Here is a 26,274-nt window from a genome sequence, read left to right as displayed (position 1 = left end):
TTTCTTTTAACTTTTCTGACCCTAGTGTCACAATAAGAAAGGCCCTCTCTAATTCAAGATACAAATTCTAATTTATATCTTGGGTTGATAAATATTATCCCTTTGTTGCAGGTTGGCAATAATATTATTAAAATTTAATAGTTACTTTATAGCTAATTAAAGATGGTCCACCTTCAAAGAGTGTTATATATTTCCTAATGTGATTAATAAAATTAGTATTTAAAAATAGAAAAAATTTTCTTAATTTGTAAATTATCTACATTTGTAAAGCTTCAATATTACATTTTTACTAAACAACATGAATGAATACTTTTTATGAAAAACATAATTCTTCCATCCTAGTAAAAAGTGAGAGAATGGAACATTTTCTTTAATGGTCTAATTACCCATGATACTATATATGCTTACGGTTAAACTGCCAATTCTCAAGGTCTGACCTATATAAGTATTTCAAGATCTTTCGAAATCTAAGCATTATAATACAAAATCATATCTAATTATATGTGTATACTCCTGTAAAGATTGCTTTCTTCATTCTTCTTGCATTTGCCAATTACCTGCCTTCATCTAAAAAATCCAGTTGCTTCAATTTCACTGCTTTACAAATTAAACAGCTTTCCTTTTTGCCCAAACACCAATGATAATGTTCTTTCTGTTTACCTTACTTAATTCCTACCTGTCTATCTTCCTCAAGGAAACCCCCTAAATTTATTCAATAGGTCTCTACTAACTACTAACTCCTTTTTTCTGTCATATTAGACTAGTTATTTGGAATCTGTTGGATCCTTTCAAGATCTGCTTTTAAAGTTTTGTTAAGGCAGCTTCCTCAGCAATCCAACAGCTAATTTAGATTCACCACTATGGCAAATTTTCTGTGGATTCTATTGCTGCTCTGGATAGTAGGCATTCCTCTTTTGCCCGGTGGGAAGGTAAACTACAAGAGCCCTCTGAGAGCCCAGGGAATTCTGTCTTCTTCTTCTTCCCAGTGTCTTACCCTAGCCTCGGGCAGCTTGGGCAGATCAGTACTCAACTAAATACTCGGGGCCAGCAAAGTCTTTGGGCTGCACAACTTTGGGCTCTCTGTGCTGCTCCCTTCTCAACAGGACTTCACTCTGAAATTCTAGCCACCATGACCACATGGAACTCTGTTCTCTATCCATCTCTGGGAAGGATTTCTCTGGGTCCCCCCTCTCTACCTGAACCCTGAAAACTGCAACCTAGGGAGAGAGCTGGTTCAATGTCTGTTCTATTCTCTCAGAAATGGAGGTCCTGGGAGGCGCCTGTGGCTCAAAGGAGTAGGGCACCAGCCCCACATGCTGGAGGTGGTGGGTTCAAACCCAGTCCTGGCCAAAAACTGCAAAAAAAAGAAATGGAGGTCCTGAGCTGCCTGCTGAAAACCATTTTTTAATATGTTGTCTGGTTTCCTAGTTATTTAAGGCAGAGAAGTAAGTAAATCTGGTCTCCCTTCTTGGTTGGAAGTGGAAATCCTTCCTGGCCATATTCAAATAACTCAAATCCAGGGGAACTCTGAAACAGTGCTCACTGTACATTGTTTTTGCATAAAAACATTAATTTATAGTCCAATTGCAGATGAAGAATTAGTTTTAGCATCTTAAACTATATTTTAAAATAAAAAACTCTGTGTTTAAGTCTTAAGTCTGTTCATTGTCAGACATATGAGCCATGCTAACCTTCAATTTCTTCTTCTGTAAAAAGGGGATTGTAGTATCTACTTTCCTATGCTGCCTTCAGAATGAAGATTGTGTGTGTGTGTGTTTCTAGCATAAAATGTGGCACAAAATGTGTTTCTAGCACAATAAATGTTTGTTATTTTAATTTTCAAACCAAGACATGTAGTATCTGTTTCTTTTCCTTCTTAGTCTGTATTCACTTTCCTTCCCTTTTATTTTTATAAGAATCTGTAAAGAACTCTATTCATTACCTGTCCAACAGTCCTGCTAGTAGTCAGTAATGGTTGAGCTCCTCAAGAATAATTACGGAAACTTTATCTCCACTCACAACAGTATTTATTTCATATCCCTGGCTGTAAAGTGAGGAGAAGAAGGGTTTGAATAATAATCCTGTCGTTTTACTAAACAGTCACACATTATTTAATTTCATTTCCTGTTGCCAATGACAGATATTTTGCTCACTTTATCCTACACTTTGCTTTTATCCCTAAAAGCCCTCAAAATGACTCAACTGTTTAGAATTAGTCACACACTCACTAATTAGTACCTAATACTTAAAACTTAAGTGCAGCAATGGACTATTACTCATACTGTTAAGTGTAGTCATGAAGATTTCAACATATAAAGAATGTTCAACTTCACAAAAAAGTCATTTCACACAAAAGACGGGGTTCTGAAATGGACTGAAGTATTCTTAGGTCACTACTTTCCCTTCTAAATTCCAGACACATGGTGTTCTGCCAAAATCTACATGTGTATTTTTTGGAAAGAATTTGTAGGGGACTGTATTAAATAGCACCTGGGAGGTTAGAAGCGCTACATGTATAATCCTTTCCAGACTCTCACAGAACCAGCTGTCCAACTTTGGAAGGCACCAGTGTTACCTTGGGTGCTTGTAGAAATGCAAATTCCTGGGTCTCACCAGCAAAATATCTGAGTTAGTAAAACTGGTAGCATATTATGAAGCTACACTTCAGGTCATTCTGATGTAGGCAGCCCTCTGCCAGCACTTAAAGAAATACTGTCAATATGATTAGATTCTAGACAGCAATCATAGCAAAAGAATTTGAGGTTGAAAAACTTAAGCTTGCATAGCAAAAAGGAGGGATAGAAGTCTAAGTACTGAGTGAACCCATGAAAGCCATTTAAACACTTTCATGCTCATTAATTACATCATAATAATAACTAAATCACATAAGCTCATTCCATGCCAGGCACTGTTCCAAGTGCTTTATCTTAACTCATCCAAACGCTATTTAGTACCATTATTACTTGTTTTAAAATAGGCTTTATTTTTTACAGCAGTTTTAGATTCACAACAAAATTAAGGGTAAGGTACAGAGGCTTCTTATAATGCCCCTGCTCCCGTGCTCCTCCCACTCCCCCCACTATCAATATCCCCTGGAGTGGTCACCCAAAGTCCATAGTTTACCTTAGAGTTTACTCTTGAAATTGAGTATTCTGTGGATCTTGCAGAAATGTCCAACCTTTTGGCTTCTCTGTGCCACTCTGGAAGAAGAGTTGTCTTGGGCCACACATTAAATTCATAAAAACTAAAGAAAAGCTGATGAACAAAAAAAAAAAAGTCTGTGCATAATTTTTGTGATTATTTACCACAAAAATGTCCAAATAGCAAAAATGTCCACATAACCTGCAGCCCATTGGCTGTAGATTGGACTCCCCTGCAAGACATGTATCCACCATTACAGTATTATACAGAGCAGGTTCACAGCCCTTAAAATCCTCTGTGCTCCAACTATACAGCTTTCTTGCAATAGTTTGGATGTTGTCCCCTCAAAAATCTCATGTTGAAATTTGACATTCAGCATGGCAGAACTGGAGGTGGGGCCTGGTAGGAATGTTTGAAATCATGGGGTTTGGGGTGTATCCCTCATGCGTGGCCCGGTGCTATTCTTGTGAGATAGAGGTCTCATTCTTAGCTCCCAGGAGCGCTGGTCACTGAAGAGTCTAGCACCTCCCACCCCTTCTCTTGCTTCCTCTCTCACCCTGTGATGCCTGCTCCCCTTTGCCTCTTGCATGGAAGCAGCCTGAGACTCGCCCTAGAAGCAGATGCTAATGCTCTGCTTTTTATACAACCTTCACAGCTGTGAACCAACCCCTTTTCTTTATACATTACCCAGTATAGAAAACCAGCCTCAGGTTTTCCTATACAGAAACTCAGACTAAGACATTCGTCCCTGAGGAATGTCCTTACCTACTGAAACGAAACACATCTTGGTTGCTTCCAAGTTTAGGCAATGATGAATAGTTTCTATTAACATAAATGTTCAGGTACAGATTTTCATATGAAACATTTTCAAAGTTTTCAGTCCCTTTGAATAAATACCAAGTATCATGATTGCTAGATCACAATGGTATACTCATTTACACATGAGGAAACTAAGACAAAGATAATAATTTGCCTAAAGTCATATAGCTTTTAAGAAAGACAGTGGGGATTTGAATTCACACCGTTCAGCTCCAGAGTTTGTGCTCTTAATCACTACACATACACCTTCTCAACAAGAAAGACCTGTCAATGAATAAAATTTCAATAAATGTAGTTTTAAAGATCTACTTGGCTTTTATTAGCAATTCATGAACTGGGCAGCATCCAGTCTATAAAACAGAAAGGATCTCTGCTGGGTGTAGCAGAACAATCAGATTTTATAAGGCTCGTACCAGAAAAAAGAAAGTAGCTCAGTAAAAATAGCTCAGATAGTGGTTACTATCCAGTTACTTTCCTTGTCTGAGTTTAAGGAGAAGGGACTTCTCTATTATGCCATCCATCTTGACTAGGTCCCCTTTGATTGGTTGCTGCAAATCTCCTAGTTTGGCCTACTTGGGGATTTCGTGTGTGTGTGTGTGTGTGTGTGTGTGTGTGTGTGTTTCAGTTAAATTACATGGCACATAGCATACGTGACTTCATACTGGTTTGGACTGTTGGGGCCTACCTAGTGCAGAAACTCAGTCCAAATAAATGGGTTCCCACAGATTTCATTTAATAAATACCACAAAAAATAACAGAAATTTCATTGTTATTTGGTAAATTTTAAATGACCTACACTGGATTCTGTACCACTAATTCACATTTATAATTCCCTTGCTCACAAGAAACTTTGCAGATTCATAGTGAGATTTTCACTTCGTCTTAACCAAAGGCCGAGAAGTTATCACAAATTTTCAATTTTGTTTTGTGCATATAATTTATTGGTTCTTCATCCAAGTCTTCATTTACTGCTGTCCCAAAGACAAATGTCAGGAATATAGCCCCTTTACACATGTCAGCCTCTATCCTCCTAATACAAACAGGAATACAGCTGGTCTAAATGGTATAAATTATAAATCCAAACACATTTTCAATAAAGTAGTTAGCACTTACTAGCTTTGTGATCTTATTCACACTTATTAACACCTCTGAGACTTATGACCTACCATTTTGGGTCATTATAAAGATTCCCTGAGAGCTTATATATAGACCTAATTCCATGCCTGACACATTATTCAGTCTAATCTCAGCCACGGAGATCTTGTGAACATAGTCATATCAACCGTCTCTTCAAAACCCTCCTTATCACTATTTAAAATTTATATCATTCCTCATCTCCATAGGACTTGTGAAGAAAAGACATCTAACACATTATATAATGTCCTTATTTATCCTATTTATTGTCTGCCTTTCCCTATAAGAATGTAAGCTTCATGATGGCATAATTTTGTGGGGTTATTTTGTCTGCTTTGTAAACTGCTTTATCACCAAAGCCTCCAATAATGCCAGGCACACAATAGGTATTCAATATCTGTTGAATGAATACATAAATAAACATTCAATAAAAGGTAACTGCCACTACCACTAATACCACGATTTAATCTCTCTCAATCTCAGCCTTTTCACTTGTAAAATAAAAATAATATTCATGCCTTACTCATCTCAGGGTTATTACTAAGAGTATATAATTATGTGCCAATACTACGCAAATACAAACTGCATTACCCTTATTTAGTTTTTCTGATCACATTTATATTTCTAATTTCTTGTCCAATTTTTACATGACAGATTTGTGTTCTTTCTAATTCCCTGAGGAGTGAATCTGTTTTCTTTTCCAGAAAGAAAACATCATGCCAAATATGCATGATGACAATAACTTCAACCGTCAGCCAAATTTTCTCTCCTTTAGGATGTCTTCCCTAGTGTTAATTACATATTTTATTCACATTCCCTTGCCAACTTGGGCTGAGTGAAGATTTATCTATGTCTATGTGGTTCAAACACTATAAAAACAGCCTCCTGATACTATTGTAGTATTTTATTCTTAAAGAATTAAAGTGCTTCTTATGATTCCTTATGTAGTAAAATGAGACAACAAATTTATTTTAAACTGAAATGCCCTCACCTATCAATATGTAATCTTAAAAAAAAGAAAAAAAAACAGACTTATATAAAATCCCCTTTTCTTTTCAAATCAGTCCAGAGGCAGGCAGGCATCATTTTAAAAGTACCTTTTCTATTTTCAGATCCCTCAACATTTCAAACAAGGTTAGTCCTTAAGGATAGGTCTAAGAATCACCTTAAAAATACATTATACCTGGCAGTTCACTATAAACTTCACTGGCTTCTTTGATGTCACACCTGAAATACACCTTAGAGGAGCCTCCAAGGCTCTCGGGAGACTAATCACAGATCAGGGGAAAACATCACTTCAGCAGGAACCATACTATTTCACCTTTTAAAGCAATATGATGTTTGATCCAGATTCTTTAAAAAACACCTTATGATAAAGCAAAGGGGTTAAAAGTTAACAATTACAATCAAGGTTTCCTATTCCTTATCTTTTACCCACAAGCAGCCACACATGCCTAGTTATTCCTACAGTTCAAACTAACCTCAAATCAAAGACAACCACAGATACTTGTAAATTCATCAACAGGTTAACAATTCCTAATTTAACACCCATTCAAACTACCTGGAGGGCTTTCTAAAAAAAATCCAGAGTGCTGGGCCAAACCTTTAGAGCTTCTAGACTCAGATCTAGGGTGGGACTAAGAATCTGCATTTCTAACTAGTATCCATGTGATGCTGATGCTTTCAGAACTACTGCACTAGGTAAGCAGTTAGCATTTACCTAATAGCAGGTATTCATATTTACAAAAGTTACTGTACAGATCTGTTTCCTGGGCTCTGAAACATTGAAAACCTTCTTTCTGCAGTTCCTAAGACAATGATGTAAGTTAAGAAGTCTCATATCATCAACCAGATCTAGAAACAGACTCTTATTCCTAGATGAGATCTAGCTACCAAAATTCTGTTTTTTGTTCTTTTGGTTTTTTGGGGTTTTTTTGAGACAGAATTTTGTCACATAGTGACTGAGTCTCACTATGTCACCCTGGGTAGTGTCGTGGAGTCACAGCTCACAGAAACCTCAAACTCTTGGGTTTAAGCGATTTTCTTGCCTCAGCCTCCCAAGAAGCTGGACTACAGACACCTGCCACAACGCCCAGCTATTTTTTTGTTGTTGTTGGAGTTGTCATCGTTGTTTAGCTGACCCAGGCCAGGTTTGAACCCACTAGCCTGGGTGTATGTGGCCGGCGCCCTAACCACTGAGCTACAGTGGCTGCCCTAAAAATTCTGTTTGAAACCAAACACATCACCTTAAATTAGGGCATTTCTGTAGGTAGTATCAACAATATCAAAGACTCCCTACAACATTAGCAATTTTCTGGTGAAGAAACACACTCTTTTGGACACCATAATGTATATTTCTAATCAATATACGTTTACTATGTTAGTAGCCCTTTTAATAACTATATAAATATTGTGGATGTATTATCATATTTACCTTCAAATACATATTTATGACATTGCTTAATTTGTTTTGTATTAAGAATTTTAGCTAGCTCAACCTGAAAAGCTGAAAATACTAGGTAAAGCAGAGTTTATTCACTTTATATTGTTCTTGTTTACATATAGACTAGAAAGTATAACAAGATTTCTACCTCTTCAATTCCTGATGTGTTTCTCTAAGAAAAAACTATTTTGTGAAACATATTTCAGGTGACTGAGTGACAAGCCTGGGTGACTTAAAACTGAGGTGGTATAAGAGTCCTGAGAATTCATAGGCTTAGATAGATCTTCCATAGCAAGATAACATAGGAGATCTGGTTTACCCAGTGAATGAGCTTATGCACTATCCTTCCAAGATCCTGGTGAAAAGACTGGTATAAAAATAAATAAACAAACAAACAAATCCATAGTTTTGTGAGCCAGTGCAAAGAGTAAATGTACCAAAGCAGGAATGGTGGGGGGGATGAAGAAATAAAACACACAAGAGACAAAGATCACATAAGAAATAAGGATGGGATCAGCAGGTCTGGTGCAGCTGATGCCTGCAGCCAGCACCAACCCCTGCTGAACATGGTTTATTTATATAGTGCTGAACTGCTTTATTTATACAGCACCTAAACAAAGCTGCTTATATTAACAATGTTGCCCATCAGCAAGGAAAGCCAGTAGAAATGTTTTCATCTTAGAAGGTTGAGGGGAAGTAATAGTACATTGGGTAAAGATTAACTTTAAGGAGAGAAGGCTATGTGCTTTTAGGCAAAAGATAGAAAAGTATACAGAAGCTATGTGAGTTCTGGCAGAGGGAGCAAGGAGAAAGGACTATTGTTTTAGGAAGGGAGGAGAAACAGCTGGGGGCTGTTCCTTGAATACACATCTTGGGCTGTGGAGGTTTTGCCACCTCACAATCCACACTCCACATCTCCTCCCTTTTTATTTCTTAGTGCCAATTAGTTAGTGCCAATTTGTAAACAAATGATTTTAATTGGAGGAGTTGCTTGACTCTGACTCTGCAGAAGGATAACAAGAAACCCTAGCTATCATAGCTGTGAGAAGCTTTTGGGGGATGACTGGCTTGGCACAATGTTGCACAAGATCAGTTCCTTTGTGGGTCAGCTTCTTCAGTTGTCCCCATGATTCAGGTCCATGTATGAGCACCACGCCCAAACATGGGAATGGTGGGGTTGGAAAAAATAAAACACATAAAAGACAAAGATCACACAAGAAATAAGGATGGATCAGGAGGTCTTGTGCAGCTGATGAACCGTGTGAACAGCTTTATTTATATAGTACCTAAACAATTTTGCTTATATTAACAATGTTGCACCTCAGCAAGGAAAGTGAGTGGGAATATTTTCATCTTACATGGTTAGGGGACATAATAGTACATGAGGTACAGATTAACTTTAGGGGGAGAAGGCAAAAGATAGAAAAGTATACAGCAGCTACCTCCAGGGCTGTGGGGGTTTTGCCACCTCACAACCCACACTCCACACCATACAGCAAAATGCAGGCGGGGGTTATCAGTGGATTACCTATCTTAATAAACTTTTGGAAGACAGAAAGCCCATGAAAGTAAAGAGGCAACTAAAGCTGAGTGCAGGAAGTGGTAGCTCAGAATATGACCATAAAGATGGTACTACAGGAGGTAGCTATGTCCTCTATAATGCTAATAGAAGATGAAATCAGAAGAGAGTGAGATGACCACTTCTTCAAAATACTGAAAGAAATTGATAGTCAATCAAGAATTTTATATCCAGCTAAACTCTTCTCCAAAACTGAAAGAGAGGCCAGGTACAGTGGCTCACTCCTGTAGTACTAGCACTCTAAGAGGCTGAGGTGGGAGGATTGCATTTGCTAAGAGTTTGAGACTAGTCTGAGCTACAGTTAGACACCCATCTCTACTAAAAATAGGAAAAGTAGCTGGGCATAATGGTGTGCATCTGTAGTCCCAGCTACTCAGGAGGCTGAGGCAAAAGGATCGCTTCAGACCAGGAACTGCAGGTTGTGTAAGCTATGATAACTATCACTGCCCTCTCCTAGAGTAACAGAGTGAGACTCTGTCTCAGAAAAGAGAGAGAGCGAGAAAGAGATATATTTTTAAATAATTTTTTTTAATTTTGAAAAATGAAGGAGAGATTAAAATATCTTCAGATTAAAGTAAAAAAAAAAAAAAACTGAGAAAATTTGTTGTTAGTAGACCTGCCCTAAAGGCAATTTCTTAGGCTGAAATGGAAGAACAATAAATGGTAACCCTCAAATCTACACAAAGAAATAAGAAACATCAATAAAGGTACCTAACTAGGTATAATAAAAATACACATAAACATAACTCTTTTCTTGATCTGTTTTAAAAGACACCTACATAAGGCAATAATAATAAAAATGTGTTGATGAGCTCAATCTCTCATACCACATACAAAAATTAACTCAAAATTAATCATACACTCAAATGCAAAAACTAAAAATATAAACTTATAAACATAAGGCAAAAACTAATAGAGAAAAAGGCAACTCTATTATTCATAGTGGAGGTGTCAACATATTTTCCTCAGTAATTGATAGACTGAGCAGGCAGAAAATCAGTAAGGATGCAGATGTCTTGAATAGTGCCATTTAAAAACTTGATCTAATTGGTATTTATAGCATATTCCATCCAAAAGAATTACCACATGGAACATTCACCAAGATAGACCACATTCTGGGACATATACCTTAACAAATGTAAAAGAATAGGGCCTGGTGCTCACACCTATAATCCCAACACTTTGAGAGGCTGAGATAGGAGGATCACTTGAGCCCAGAAGTTTGAGGCCAACCTGAGCAACATAGTGAGACCCCATCTCTATAGAAAAATAGAAAAATCAGCTAGGCATGGCAGTGTACCTCTGTAGTCCCAACTATTCAAGAGGCTGAGGCAGGAGGATCATCTGAACCCAGGAGTTTGAGGTTGCTGTGAGTCATGATGATGCCACTGCACTCTAGCTAGGATGACAGAGTAAGACTTCATCTCAAAAAACAAAACAAAGCCCCAAACAAATGTAAAAGAAAAGAAATCATACAAAGTATGTTCTTAGTTTACCAGAATTAAACTAAAATCAGTAACTGAAAGATAGCTAACCAATGAGAAATACTGTAGAACCTCCAAGGTTGACCAACTCCCTACAATGACCACCTCCTTACGTTGACCTAATTTTCATAGACCAGACAAGCACTACATGTACATATCAGTACAGTAGGCCTAGTTCCTTATGTTGACCACCTCCATATGTTGACCAGTTTGTTACAGTCCCTTGGGTTGTCAACTTACAGACATTCTACTGTATTTAACACACTTTTTTCTAAATAACACACAAGAAGCCTTAAATAAAAAATTTTAAAACATTTTGAATTAAATAAAAGTAAAAATACAATTTATATTGCACAACAATGTGACTGAAAAGTGATTAAGATGGTCAATTTTATATTATGTGTATTTTACCACAATCAAAAATAATTTTTAAAAAACATAACATCAGGCTCGATGCCTGTAGCACAGTGGTTACAGTACCAGCCATAAACACTGAGGCTGGCGGGTTTGAACCTCACCTGGGCCTGCTAAACAACAATGACAACTACAACAACAAAAATAGCCAGGCGTTGTGGCGGTACCTGTGGTCCCAGTTACTTGGAAGGCTGAGGCAAGAGAATTGCTTAAGCCCAGGAGTTAGAGGTTCCTGTGAGCTGTCACATCATAGCACTCTACTGAGGGCAACATAGTGAGAATCTGTCTTGAAAAACAAAACCAAACAAAACCCTATAACATCAAAATTTATGGGATGCAGCTAGAATAGTGCTTTGAGGGAAACTTACAATACTAAAGGCATTTTAGATAAAATCTACAATCAATAACCTAAGCTTCTAACTTAGGAAGAAAGATAAAGAAAATGAAATCAAACCTAAAATAAGCAGAAGGAAAAAAATAATAAACCGCTAACCAAGAAAAAAAGGACAGAAGACACAAATTACCAATAGAAAGAATAAAAATGGAGTCACTACTACTGATCCCAAGGACATCAAAAAGATAACAAAGGAATAATACTACAAACAAATCTAAGCCAATAAATTTGATAATTTAGAATAAATGGACTAATCCCTTGGAAGATACAAACTATCAAAGGTCACTCAAAGACACACAGATAAATGAATAGCCCTGTGACTACAAAAGAAATCATATTAGTAGTAAAAAGTCTTTCAAAAAAGAAAGAAAACAGACACAGATGGTTTCACTAGTGAATTCTACCTAACATTTAAGTCTATAGTCTATTCCAGAAAATAGAAGAGTAGGGATAATTTCCCAATTCATTCTGTCTGGCCACAATTAATCTAACGCCAAAATTAGATAAAGAACTTCCTTAGTTTAATAAAGACTATTTTTTTAAAAAAAATCACAGTTATTACAGAACAATAAAAAAAAAAATCACAGTAAATATTATACTTAACAGGGAGAGACTTGTTGTCCATACTCCCCCCTCCTCCCCAAATCAAAAACAAGGCAATGATAGGGCCAGGTGTGGTGTCTCATGCCTGTATTCCTAGCACTCTGGGAGGCTGAGGGAGGTGGACTGCCTGAGTTCACAGGTTCAGGACCAGCCCAAGCAATAGCGAGACCCCGTCTCTAAAAAACAGCCAGGCACTGTGACGGGCACCTGTAGTCCCAGCTACTTGGGAGGCTGAGGCAAGAGAATTGCTTGAGCCCAAAGAGTTTGAGGTTGCTGTGAGCTGTGATGCCACAGCACTCTACCGAGGGCAATAAACTGAGACTGTCTCAAAAAAAAAAAAAAAAAAAGAACAAGGCAAAGATGTTCACTCTCACCACTTCTATTCAATTTCATACAAAAAGTCCTGCCTAAGTGTGATAAGAAAAGAGAGAGACAAAGATATATAAATTGGGAAAAAAGAAGTCTGTACTCATGGACAACATGATTGCGTACCATGATTATCTATGAATGCAGAAAACCCCAAAGAATGCCAAAACCCACAAATAACTCCTGCACATAATAAATGAGTGTAGCAAGGTTGCAAGACACAAAGTCAATACAAAATAGTCAATTGCTTTTCTATATACTGATAATGAATACTTGGAATTTGAAATTAGAAAATAATACATATATAATAGCATCCCTCAAAGATCAAATAGATAAGTATAAGTAAGATAACAAAATATGTACATAAAACTACAAATCACGGATGAAAGAAAATCTAAGATGGAGATTTAGTATTCTTGACTGGAGACACAACATAATAAAGATGTCAATTCTCCCCAAACTGATAATTAGGCTTAATGAAGTTCATATTAAAATCCCAGCTAATGCCTCTTGGGTGCAGGACACACTACAATAAGGACTCTACCTAAAAAGCAAACACTGTAACCTAATTGTTTGTACTCTCCCATTAATCTGAAATAATAAAAAATAAATAAATAAAATCCCAGCCAGGTTTTTTATAGACATATATGAGCTTATTTAAAATCGAAATGAAAAGGGCAAGGTACTACTCTGTTTCCCCGAAAATAAGACAGTGTCTTATTTTAAGGTGTGCTCCCAAAGATGTGCTAGGTCTTATTTTCAGGGGACGTCTTATCTTTCCTGTAAGTAGGTCTTATTTTCGGAGGATGTCTTATTTTCGGGAAAACAGGGTAGTGTTGCAGTACCAGTCAACTGGGAAAAAACAGACTCTCACCAAAGATTATAGGGGAAGGAATTTTACTTTAGCCACAGAGCCATGGCAGATTAGAATTCAAAATGGCCAGCTCCCCATCAGCTCTGTCCTTGTCCTTTTATTGGACTCACAAGTAGGCAGACGAAGGAATTACCATACTACCTCTCACTAGAGGTACCAAATCATGTGCAGGGTTTCCAGAGCGGAAGCAAGCAGCAAGGTTTAGTTTCAAGGACCCAGGAAGCAAAGCTGATTCTTAAGGAATGGGTTATCATGCGAGGACCTTGCAAGGGTGTCCTTGGACTTCTCTGAGAAGCCTTTGTTTTTTAGAGTTTACTTTTCTCAGGTATCCTCCCTCCTTCACTAGAATAGCCAATTCAATTATGGAAAAGAAGAACAAAGTGGCAGGATTCATATTACCTAATTTTGAGGGTTACCATAAAACTATAGCAATGAATATAGAGGGGCAAGAGATTAAACCCATCGATCAATAAAACAGAACAGAGAAATGAGAAATAGACCTAAAAAAAAATGCAGTTAACTAATTTTTGACAAAGGTGCAAAGACAATTTAACAGGAAAAAAAGAGTCTTTTCAAAAAATTATGCAACACATTTAGAAATCCATATGAAACAAACTGAAACTCACACCTTATGTAAAAATTAACCCCAAATGCACCATAGACTTAAAAGTGAATGCAGAAACTATAAAACTTCTAGAAGAAAATCTATGGAGAAAATCTACATGACTTTGAGTTTTAAAATACATTATCAAAAGCAAAATTCATGAAAAGACTTTTGAGTTGAACTTAATTAAAATTTAAAACGTTTATTTTGTGAAAAAAACTTTAAAACAATGAAAAGACAAGCTATGGACTAGGAGAAAATATCTCAAAATCACATAATTGATAAAGCACATGAATCCAGCATATATAGGCAACTCAACTTAAAAAATGGGGATATGGTTGCGACAGAGAAAAGAAAGAAAGATTTCAAGACTAAGATAAAATGACAACATTCCCAAGAAGTCTGTTACTCTTCTCTCTGTTTATGTATTGGTATAGATATCTATATAGTGTATTTTTATTTAAGCAAAAACCTAGACTGCACACGTCCTAAGGCCATTAGTGTGTGTAAAAGGATGTTTGATGTAGCATTTTTGTTGCAGAAAAGATACTGGTAATAATTTGAATATCTTTGAATATGAAATGGCTAAGCAAATTATATCTTGTATTTCTCATGCAAAATAAACAAATTGTATTTTTAACAAGTTAAGATTAGCCGGGCATTGTGGCAGGCACCTTTGTGGTCCCAGCTACTAGGAGGCTTGAACCCAGGAGTTTGAGGTTGCTGTGAGCTGTCACGCCAAAGCACTCTATCAAGGGCGACATAGTGAGACTGTGTCTCAAAAAAAAAAGTTAGGTTTATATGACTGACCTAAAAAGTTGACTAATAATATGGGAATAAGTTAAAAAAGCAAAAGCAAGTTGCAGAGTAATAATTCTAGTGTAGTCACATCTATATGTAAAAACTTGAAGAAAAATAGAAAAAAATTCAATTGTGTTACTAGAAAGACGGGGAAAACTGGCAGCATGCATGCCAAATGACTGTTAACAGAAGTCATTGTCATAAATTTAGGACTGGAGAAAAGAGGGAGAGTATATTCTACTTCATTCCCTTTATACATTTCTATATTATTTAAACTTTACTTTCAAATTATTTTTAAGTTGGTAGTGTAACATGTTCCAGGTACCCTGCCAGCCCACAGAATTACTCAGACAAACCAGTAACATTCTCCTGTGGGAATCAAGGAGCCTCTCACTTTCTTGGTACTACATAGCCTTTCCCCTACTCCAGTTGTTTGTTCCCAAGTGCAGTCCCCGTGTGGACCAATATAGCTTTTAGTACCTTCTTTTCTTTTTTTTTTTTTTTTACTGTGAATATATATAAATAGTAAACTGCTATCAATCTGAAAATAAATAAAATTATTTTAAAATTACGAATAAAACCTTGATACTATATTTAAGGTTTCCACTGAAATTTAAAAAAAAAAAATGAACATAGAGCTGAACAGATACCTCACCAAAGAAAATATATAGAGGACAAATAGGATATTAGGAAAAAATGCTCAATATACATGAAGTGCAAACTAAAACCACAATGATACACCATTATACATCTATTAGAATGGCAAAACAAAAACAACTAACAATATGTAGTGCTGGCAAGGATGGAGAGTAATAGAACTTTCTTTTATAAATAACAAGTGAAGAACATTCAAAATTAAGAGGAGTTTGTTAGAAGTTGATTCCAAACCTCAAGGATGACTTTGAGGGGGTTCAAGACTTCTGTAAAGGCACTAAAGATGTGGTGGAAATAGGAAGAGAAACAGACATACAAATGACTGAACTGCTATAATTTCATGATAAAACTTGAACAGTAGAGCAGTTGTTTCTTATGGATGAGCAAAGCAAGTGTTCTTCAGATGAAATCTACTTCTGGTGAAAACACTGCAAACATTGTTGAAATGACAGCAATGAGGTATTTAGAAAATTATATAAACTTAAGTCAATAAAGCAGTGGCAAGGTTTGAGAGGACTGACTCTAATTTTGAAAGTTTTATTGTGGGTAAAATGCTATGAAATAGCATCATATGCTACAGAGAAATCTTTTGTAAAAAGAAGAGTCAACTGATGCAGCAAACTTCATTGTTGCCGTTATTTTAAGAAACTGCCACAGCCACCATAAGTTTTAGCAGCCACCATCCCTATCAGTCATTGACATTGAGACAAGACCCTACACCAATAAAAAGATTACTTGCTGAAGGCTCAGTTGATTGCTAGGGTTTTTTTTTTTTTAAGCAATGAAGTACTTTTAAGTTAACATATGTTCATTTTATCAGACATAATGCTACTTAGACTATGTGCTGCACACTTAGACTGCAGTATAGTGTAAATACAACTTTTATAGGCACTAGGAAACCAAAATATTTGTGTGTCACTTTATGAAATGGTCCACAATACATATAAGGTATGCATGTATGACATACTTCATTGAAGGAGATGAGGAGAATGAGGTATAAGTAACTTTGATAAGCACTATAGTATAGTTGGTAATGCTTTTTATGGTGGTACAAGTTTTGAGTTAGATGCATGCAGTTTTGAGTTAGATTCTAAGACATAAGAATAAACTGTTGTTTATTTACTACAGACACTGAGAGTGAATAAAAACAAAGTACGTATTTGTGCACGTACACTTATTAATCTACATAAATATACTGTCTAGCTCTGGTTAATCTACATACATGTATTTCCTAGCTAACAGGGCCTAAAAGCAAAGATACCCCAGTAGTGACGAGCACATCAGAGCAAATTTGGTTTCTAATATCATTTTCCAAAAAAGGAAACCAAGGATCCTTGTTGAAATGATTGGTTTTAGAGCTTAAGCAGGGAATATACAAGACAAACCTGGATCATCTTGTAGTGCCAGAGAGGAAAGTACTCAAAATACAGACTGATATCAAAGAGATACAGAAGCCAATTGAAAGAATTCCAATAGCAAAAGCTGAAACAATTCGAGTAACAAAATAAATAATGTAGTATTCAATTATAAGCTGCAAAGGAGAAAATAAGACATGCTAAACAGTAATAAAACTAAGTCATCTTTGATATTTTTCCAACTTTTAATCATAAAAAGTATGTCCTTGTGCAGGTATATTTTTTCAAAATAGAAGAGAATATAAGAGGAACAGAACTTAAAAGGGATACAGACAAACTGGAGTATGTTAGGGGAAGAGAACAGATTAGGGGGTTACATTAACAACAGTCCAATCCAATCTACTTTTTTTTTTTTTTGAGACAGTCTTACTATGTTGCCCTCGCTAGAATGCCATAGCAATCTCAAATTCTTGGGCTTAAGTAATTCTTTTACCTCAGCCTCCCAAGGATGAGAAGGTGCCCACCACAACACCCGACTATGTTTTTGTTGTAGCTGTCACTGGTGTTCAGCAGGAAAGGGCCGGGTTCCGACCCGCCCGCCACTGTGTATGTGGCCGGCACCCTAGCCACTGAGCTATAGGCGCAGAGCCAGTCCAATCCAATCTGATCAATATTTGAGCCCCTCCTGGGTACCAAGAACTATGAGAGACAAAGAAGAAGACAAGGATAAATAAGATAGCCCCTGAAGGACTATTTTAAAGCTAACTCTTTAGTGGAAAGGATGAAAGAATACAGCCAGAGAATAATGAATCCAAGTATTTAATGGACTGTAGTATGGAAAAGGAATCAGATGTGTTTAGTATGACTTGAGGCATAGACTTGAGAATGGAGGATAAATTCTCTAACAAGCAGAGTTGGGCTTAAACATCTGGCACAAAGTCAGGGATTAATACATGTCAAGATCTCTTCCCCAAAAGCCCAACACAAGATTCACTCTGCTGAAACCAATATATTTCACCATAATTCATGTAACAAAAAGGTATTAACTTTTGCTCAGTCGGTAAGGCGCCGGCCCCATATACCGAGGGTGGTGGGTTCAGGCCCGGCCCCGGCCAAACTGCAACACAAAAATAGCCAGGCATTGTGGCGAGTGCCTGTAGTCCCAGCTGCTGGGGAGGCTGAGGCAGGAGAATCGCTTAAGCCCAGGAGTTGGAGGTTGCTGTGAGCTGTGTGAGGCCATGGCACTCTACCAAGGGCCATAAAGTGAGACTCTGTCTCTACAAAAAAAAAAAAAAAAAAGTCTAAAATTTAATATAAAAAAATTAGTTCAATTTTATTTCCATCTTCACTAATTTGAGGGGTTAAGTTGATTTTGTCCATTAAGGTCTACTACTGAGTCAAGTAATAATCATTTATAAAACAGTATTTGAAAGGTATAGGCTACAAGTATAATTATTCTACAATCTTTTTATAACAATTTAAACCATTAAGGGCATTCACACTTTATAACTCCACAAATAATTAGGAGAACTGTTTTCCCTGTTTTCAACTATCTAATCAGTTGCATCAGATGGAAGAGAAGAAAATGATCTAAATGAGAATACTTTTCCCATGTGCATCAAGCAACACACACAACTAATCACGGAGAAGAAAGCCTCCCCTGTGGTCCCTTGCTTATTGTTTCTGTTTCAACAAGCTTTTACTCAAAGAAAACACAACACTGAACTAGAGTTGGTTGATTCTGTACAGCCTTTTACTAATAAAATAAGGCAGGCTAACTTGAAGGTTTGCTAGGACTTCTGCAAAATAGGCATAATAGTGGAAAATGTGGACATGAGTCAGCATGGGGACTGAGAATATTACCTCAGCTATGGAGTAGAAAGACAGCAATCCAGTAATACAGGGTGTCCCAAAAGTTGCCCCTAACGTCATCATACACAGGGAAAATGAGAAATTATGGCTAAATGTACCTTTATTTACAAAATATTCATTACAAAATTTTACAAAGAGGTCATCAACACAGAGAATATTTTGTAGATACTTGCAGTTTGTAAAATTTTGTAATTTTGTCAACTAAATAAGTTGAAATATTATTTTAAAAGAGTCAAAAATACAGAAGAGTTATCATTTGATATTACTATTTTGAATAAAATCCACTATGGATTAAGAAAAAGAAAATTAGATGAGCCAACTACTGATTAACAGTAGCGGGATTATAAGTGGATTTTTTTTTTTTCTTTCTGGCTTATTGGTACTTCCCAAATTTTGATATTCAATATTTTACTTTCATATGAATAAGGTGCCGGCCCCATATACCAAGGGTGATGGGTTCAATCCCGGCCCTGGCCAAACTGCAACCAAAAAATAGCCGGGCGTTGTGGCGGGCGCCTGTAGTCCCAGCTACTCGGGAGGCTGAGGCAAGAGAATCGCTTAAGCCCTGGAGTTGGAGGTTGCTGTGAGCTGTGTGAGGCCACGGCACTCTACCGAGGGCCATAAAGTGAGACTCTGTCTCTACAAAAAAAAAAAAAAAAATACAATTTTCCAGTGACTAAAATTGCATTGATTACTATTATGTACATTTTTAGGAACATACTTCCTTACTACATTTTAAGGTATATATCTGCCATTGCTTTTGATATCTAGTATAAATTTAATGTATGGCTTAAATCATTTGTATAAAATTTCTCACAGGCACTAAAGATACTTAGCATAAAGACAAAAATAATGAGTATTTCAAAACAAGGATAATTAAATATTCAAATATATTTGTATACCAGCAGATTAAAACAAAATTGCTAGAAAGTTTGAGGCCATAAACAAAAGGCAAAATGGAATTTTAAAATTAGGCCATTTTCTCTGGAATATAAAAATGTATAACTCGAATTATCTATGACTAAACTCTAAACATATTTATCCAGGTATCTCTCTCCCCCTTATCTACAATTTTGAAGAAATCTAACATGATTTTACTTTCCCATACTACTCCAAACCTTTTAACTTCATTCTTGAAGTTTTGCCTCTAGCAGTAATAAAGTAAAAAATAAATATTCTGAAAACTTGGCTGAAAAGCTTTTCAAAGAAGAGACCTTTAAGTGTTAACTGTATGTCTGAGTAGATAAACCCTCCTATGTTGGGGGTGGGGGGTGGGATGGGGCAGAATTAAAGAAGGAAAGGAGCAGAGTAGATTTTTGTTCTTGGGTCACAGTATGAGTTTCCGAATCTATCCTGTATAGTCATTTATTAACAGGATTCTTCTGGCACCAATTCTAGCAAAACAAAAACAAACAAAAAACAACTCCACAAAAACCAAACAAACGAACAACAACAAAAAAAACCCACCTCTATTTAAAAAGACAATCCTGTGAACAAAAAGCATATTACCATATATTATTAGATTTTTTAAAAGCCACAAAATAGAACAGAGTATAATCTCATTTTCATAAAAAAATATACACCCACACATAAAGTATTTTATACACACACACATATATATATACACACACAGAGAGAGAAGACTAGAAGAGTATGAAACAATAGAGTATGGGTAGTTTTGTTTTTTTGTTTGTTTTTTTTTTTTTGTAGAGACAGATCTCACTGTACCGCCCTTGGCAGAGTGCCGTGGCGTCACACGGCTCACAGCAACCTCTAACTCTTGGGCTTACGCGATTCTCTTGCCTCAGCCTCCCGAGCAGCTGGGACTACAGGCACCCGCCACAACGCCCGGCTATTTTTTTGTTGCAGTTTGGCAGGGGCTGAGTTTGAACCCGCCACCCTCGGCATATGGGGCCGGCGTCCTACTCACTGAGCCACAGGCGCCGCACCAGTTTTGGTTTTTTGATTATTGATATTTTCTAAATTTGACACTCAATTCATATTACTATTAGAAGAAAAAAATGTTATTTTTAAAAGACAATGAAACTGTAAACTTCTTGGAAAGTAATATTGGCAATAGAATAAAATTAAAACACAGTCATAACACTAATTAAACAAGCAATTTAATTCCTAAAACAGAAGACTCAAGAAAATGGAGAAATGTAAATCCTCTAGAACATTTTCTACCTAGAGTTGCAAACAACAACATATTAAGACTGATTTTGTAAAGGCATGACTCTAAATGATAAAATGTTTTGTGACTAGCTAAGATTGTATGGCTCTTCTTAAGCATATAGGAATTTGCCATGGAATCTTCTAGTAGATCCATTTAAACTATTACAATGCCTTCCACATAATAAGTGCTTAAAGTTTTTTTTTTGTTGTTTTTTTTTTTTGTAGAGACAGAGTTTCACTTTATGGCCCAAGGTAGAGTGCCATGGCATCACACAGCTCACAGCAACCTCCAACTCCTGGGCTTAAGCGATTCTCTTGCCTCAGCCCCCCAAGTAGCTGGGACTACAGGCGCCGGCCACAACGCCCGGCTATTTTTTTGTTACAGTTCAGCCAGGGCCGGGTTTGAACCCGCCACCCTCGGCATATGGGGCCAGCGCCCCACCGACTGAGCCACAGGTGCCACTTAAAGTTTTTTGATGAAAGAATATCTGGAGGTCATATATAGGGCAAAGCAAGTTTCCTTTTGAAGGGCAGAATACTTCATACCACAAATGACTTAATAAAATAGGTGTCAGCAGAACAAATGGTGCTGCTTGGATAGAAAAGACTCTCAGATATGAAAAACATCACTTTGTATCCCTCAAGTAATTAAATTTTTTCTCTATTTTTTTCGGCTTAATATGGGTATATATATGATTAGGTTACATTGTTTGCATTTGTATGGTAAAGTCCAAATTGCAGGAGGAAATATGCCATATACCCTTACATTGTACTCATTAGGTGGGAACATAACCAAACCCTCCACCCTCTACTCTTTTTGAATTTGTGTTTTTCTCTCATGTGGGCCTATAGACGTTGATCTACTAAGTTTCAACATAATATTGAGTACATGGGATACTAGCTTTTTCATTGTTGACATACTTTACTTAGGTGCATGATCTCCAAATCCATTTAGGTAAATAAAAAAGGTACAAAGTCGCTATCTTTGTTATGGCTGAATAGTATTCCATGGTATACATATACCACAATTTATTAATCCATTCATGTGTTGGTGGGCATTTAGGATGTTTTCATATCTTTGTGATTGTGAATTGTCCCTCAAGTAATTATTTATGGGAATTTTCCTAACCATTGTCCACCTATAGTGGACATCCAGACAGGGAAGTCTGATTCAGAGATTGATATTTATTCATCCCCACACGGAAAAAACAAAGAGAGGAAGTACTGTTTTGTAGCAGCCAGAATCAGGCTATATGATAGCCTTGTGATAGAACCTTCCACTCAAAAGGTTATGGATTGAAATTATAAGGTTTACCACGTAAGAGGACAAACTTTAGGTTTTAAATCATGACAAAAAAGTGACCTCAATAAACCTATGCATTTATGGACAACTGATATTTGACAAGGGTACCAAGAATACACAATGAGGAAAGGACAGTCTCTTCAATAAATGGTTTTGGGAAAACTGGTTATCTACATGCAAAACAAAACCAAAACTGGACTCCAATCTTAGACCACTTACAAAAATTAACTCAAAATGGATTAAATATTTAAATGCAAAACTTAACACTATAAAAGTCTTAGACGAAAACAGAGGGAGAAAGGTCCTTAACATTAGTTTTGGATATGATTTTTGGATATGATACCAAAAGCAAGGCAACAAAAACAAAAAATAAATAAGTAGGACTACATCAAACTTCTGCAGAGCAAAAGAAAGCAATCAACAAAATGAAAAGGCAATTTACAGAATGGGAGAAAATATTTGCAAACCATATATCTGATAAGAGGTTAATATCTCTAATACATCAGGAACTCATACAACTCAACAGCAAAAACAAAAAAAAACAAACAAAAAACCCAGAAAACAGAAAAAAAAACTTAAGATAATCAAATTAAAATGAGCAAAGAAAGACATACAAATGACCAACATGTTCTCAACATCACTAATCAGGAGGGAAATGTAAATCAAAAATACAAGGAGATATCACCTCACATCTATTAGAATGGCCAATACCAAAAAGTCAAAAGAGAAGTCTTACTGAAGATGTGAGGAAAAGGGAACTCTGGTGCAGGGTTGTTTGATATGTATACTGGTATAGCCATTATGGAAATAAGGATGGAGGTTCCTCAAAATTTTAAAGTAAAACTACTATATGATCCAGAAATCAAGCCCACTTGTTATAATTTACCCAAAATATTTAAAAATCAGTTGAAGGGATGTCTGCATGCCCATGTTCACTGTAGCACTATTCACAAAAGCCCAGTTATGGAATCAACTTAGGTGTCCATTAACAGATGAATGCATAAAGAAGATGTAGTTTATATACCCAATTGAACACTATTTAGCCTAACAAAAGAAGGAAGTTTTGTCAATTTCAGTAACATGGATGGATTAGAAAACATTAAGCAAAGTGAAACAAGCCAAGCACAGAAATACCAACTGCATGTTGTCACATGAGGAATCTAAAATACTTGAACTCAGCCAGGTGTGGTGGCTCACACTTGTAAATTCAGCACTTTGGGAGGTTGAGGCAGGTGGACTGCTTGAGCTCACAAGTTTAAGACTAGCCTGAGCAAGAGAGACTCCATCTCTACCAAAAATAGAAAAAGTAGCAAGGGGGTCATGGCAGGCACCTGTAGTCCCAGCTACTCAGGAGGCTGAGGCAAAAGGATTGCTTGAGCCCAAGAGTTTGAGGCTGCTGCAAGCTATGATGACAGACAGTATGGCACTCTACCCAGGGTGACAGAGTAAGACTATGTCTCAAAAAAAAAAAAAAAGAAAGAAAGAAAAGAAACAAAATACTTCAACTTATAAAAGCAGAGAGTAAATGGTGGTTACCAAAGGCTAGGCTTGTGAGGAAGGGGGAGATGGTCTAAAGGTACAAAGCCTCAGTTAGCAAGGACAAGGATGAACCAGTTGTTTTTGAAATCTATTGCACAGCATGGTGAATATAGTTCATGATAGTTTATTGCACATTTCAAAATTGCTAAAACTTCAAACGTCCTCACCACAAGTATTTGAAGGATAAATATGTTAATTCTACATTGTATCATACTCCATAAAAGTATACAGTGATACCTTGGAATCCGAACTTAATCCGTTCTAGAACTCTGTTTGAGTTCCAAATCATTCAAGTTTCAAGACAATTTTTACCCTTTAAAATAATAGAAACTGGATTAATCCTTTCCTGAATCCCACAAACTCAAAATTTTAAAGTGATTTTAACAGTAAATACAGTAGATTTTAAGGTAAAATATTAACAAATGACAGAGAATTTCAACTCCCAAAGTGGATAGTTACCTGTCTGGAACAGGAGATGGAATCTCTACTTGGGAATTTGAGTCATTTGGGTACAACCCCATGAAGACACTGGGATTGGGTGGGAAATTAGAGTAGAGCACTTGTTCTCAAATTGTCCCTGGATCACCAAAATGGGAATCACCCAGGGTGGCCGTTAAACTATAGATCCTTAGCCAGATACTAAATCCATATTTCTGGAGTGGAGGCTGGGAATTCGCATTTTTTAAAAGCCTCAAGGTATAATTTTGTGCACAGACAGGTTTGGACACAACTGGACTGGAGGCAGAGAGACAGTAGAAAGACTAGATGATTTGGGAGCCATACAAACTTGGGTTTAAATCCCAGTTCTTCCATTTAATAGAGCAAGTCATAAAAACACTGACCTTGTTTTCTCATACAGAAAACCGAATGACATTTACTTTGTTGTGGAGATCAAATAAAATTGTTTGGGTATATGTGTGTGTACATGTATGTACACGGAAGTGTGCTAACAGTACCTGACATGAAACTTTTATAAGATAATCTCTCAGGATCTTCCAGCTCTCAATGTCTATCTAGGAACGCTGATTTGTTTTAATGACTTCCTCAAACTTTTTAAACAGGGGCCAGTTCACTGTCCCTCAGACCATTGGAGGGCTGGACTATAGTTTAAAAAAAAACAAAACTATGAACAAATTCCTATGCATACTGCACATATCTTATTTTGAAGTAAAAATAACAAAACGGGAACAAATACAGTAACACCGCCTCATGTGGCCTGCAGGCCTGCGGACCCCTGCGTGTGAACTGTCACATCTTGCTTATCTATTTCACTAAAGTAGTGCTTCTCAACCTGTTTTTCATTTTCCTCCTCTTCTCCTGGGAGACTTTTAAGGCATTTTCTTTCTAATCTACAGCCCCCTAAACTTTCAATGCCACAGACACACTGTTTATGTTTTGTGGCCCTCTGGAAAGCCACAAAGCATCATAGTATTTAAGGATCTTTTTGCCTCCCAAGAACATGAGCAATTTCACTCAGGTTCAGTATGCACGTCCGACAGAGAAGCGACATGGTCAAGGTCACATGACTAATTTAGTGGCTAAATTGGAGATCACAAACAGACTGGAAACAGCTTATAAACGTCTTCTGCTTTGCTGACAGTTTTCTTCTTTCTCTCTTTTTTAAATTGGTTGCCAACTTTTAAAAATCAAATTTCACATAAAAACCCAGATATTCAGCACTCTGGGAGGCCGAGGCAGGGATATCGCCAGAGCTCATGAGTTTTAGACCAGCCTGAGCTACAGCGAGACCCCAGTCTCTAAAAATAGCCAGGCTTAGTGGCAGGCGCCTGTAGTCTCAGCTACGCGGGAGGCCGAGGCAAGAGGATTGCTTAAGCCCAAGAGTCTGAGGCTGCTGTGAACTATGACACCAGGGCACTCTACTGGGGACGACAAAGTGAGACAAAAAGAAAGAAAGAAAAGAAAAACAGATCAATAATATTTTTTAAAATCCAGATTTTCAACTTCTCATGAAAAGGTAAAAGATCAGCTTTCTAAGAGGCGGCTAAGGGGTGCTCCCCACCCCAGAGCGTGGGGGTTCTCCCAGCACCACACTCCCAGCCTGTCCCCAGCAGGCATCTCAATGCGTGATCCTCAAACCCAAGGCCCTTGCACTATGATTTGCCTCCAAGCACCTATCACTTAACAATCAGACGTTTAAAAAAATCTTTTAAGAACCGTACTCTGTGTAGAGCTAACTGGCCGCGGCTTCCGAACCTTTTCCCGCTCCGGATTCCGAGCCCTCCCGCCGGCTGGAGTCGGCGGGACGCGCTGTCCGTCTGGCACGTCCTCCGGGGCCGGCGGGCACAGGCGGACTAAGGCGCGGCCACCACCGAGGCGCTGCCCCAGGGAGGGTCTGTGGGTACCAGGCCTGGTTGCAACCCCGCATACCCTCACGGGTCCTCCCGGGCCCCAGAAGCGCCCGGGGGGCAAGGGGAGGGTCCCTGCCCCTCCCGCCGCACAACGTCTTCCCTCCGCGCGCGCTCTGGCCACTCCTCCCGGCCGGCACCCCTGCAGAGGCCCAGTCCCCGGCGCTGCGCTCCGCGCGCCCGCTCCCCACCAATGGCAGCCACCGCCTGCAGCACGTGACACGCACTCGCCAATGGTGGTCTGAGGTGGACCCTGACGCGACCGGCGGCTCTGGTCGCTTTCGAACCGGCGCGAGCTGCAAGGGGCATTGGAGGGAATAGTGCAGGGGCAGGTAGGCGCACGGCGTGAAAGGA

At 37.7% G+C, this 26,274-nt stretch overlaps 1 protein-coding gene across 5 annotated transcripts in view; it reads right to left on the bottom strand.

The window, feature by feature from the left end:
• The window catches only part of PTPDC1 (protein tyrosine phosphatase domain containing 1), a 67,960-nt gene extending 41,932 nt beyond the window's left edge, over window positions 1–26,028 (bottom strand). For 2 of the 5 annotated variants that reach the window (XM_053578536.1, XM_053578522.1), the window contains exons 1-3: window positions 25,735–26,028; window positions 3,124–3,255; window positions 1,943–2,044 (exon numbers count right to left, since the gene is read on the bottom strand). The gene's annotated coding sequence lies outside the window, so the exon portion shown is untranslated. The remainder of the gene's footprint in view (window positions 1–1,942; window positions 2,045–3,123; window positions 3,256–25,734) is intronic. The other 3 variants (XM_053578530.1, XM_053578543.1, XM_053578548.1) reach the window with 3 other exon arrangements.
• Window positions 26,029–26,274: the final 246 nt, after the last annotated feature.

Source organism: Nycticebus coucang, chromosome 2, assembly GCF_027406575.1.
Source record: "Nycticebus coucang isolate mNycCou1 chromosome 2, mNycCou1.pri, whole genome shotgun sequence".
Classification (NCBI taxonomy): domain Eukaryota; kingdom Metazoa; phylum Chordata; class Mammalia; order Primates; family Lorisidae; genus Nycticebus; species Nycticebus coucang.
Note: the sequence above shows the minus strand (reverse complement) of the source record. Positions and strands in the feature narration are given on the sequence as shown.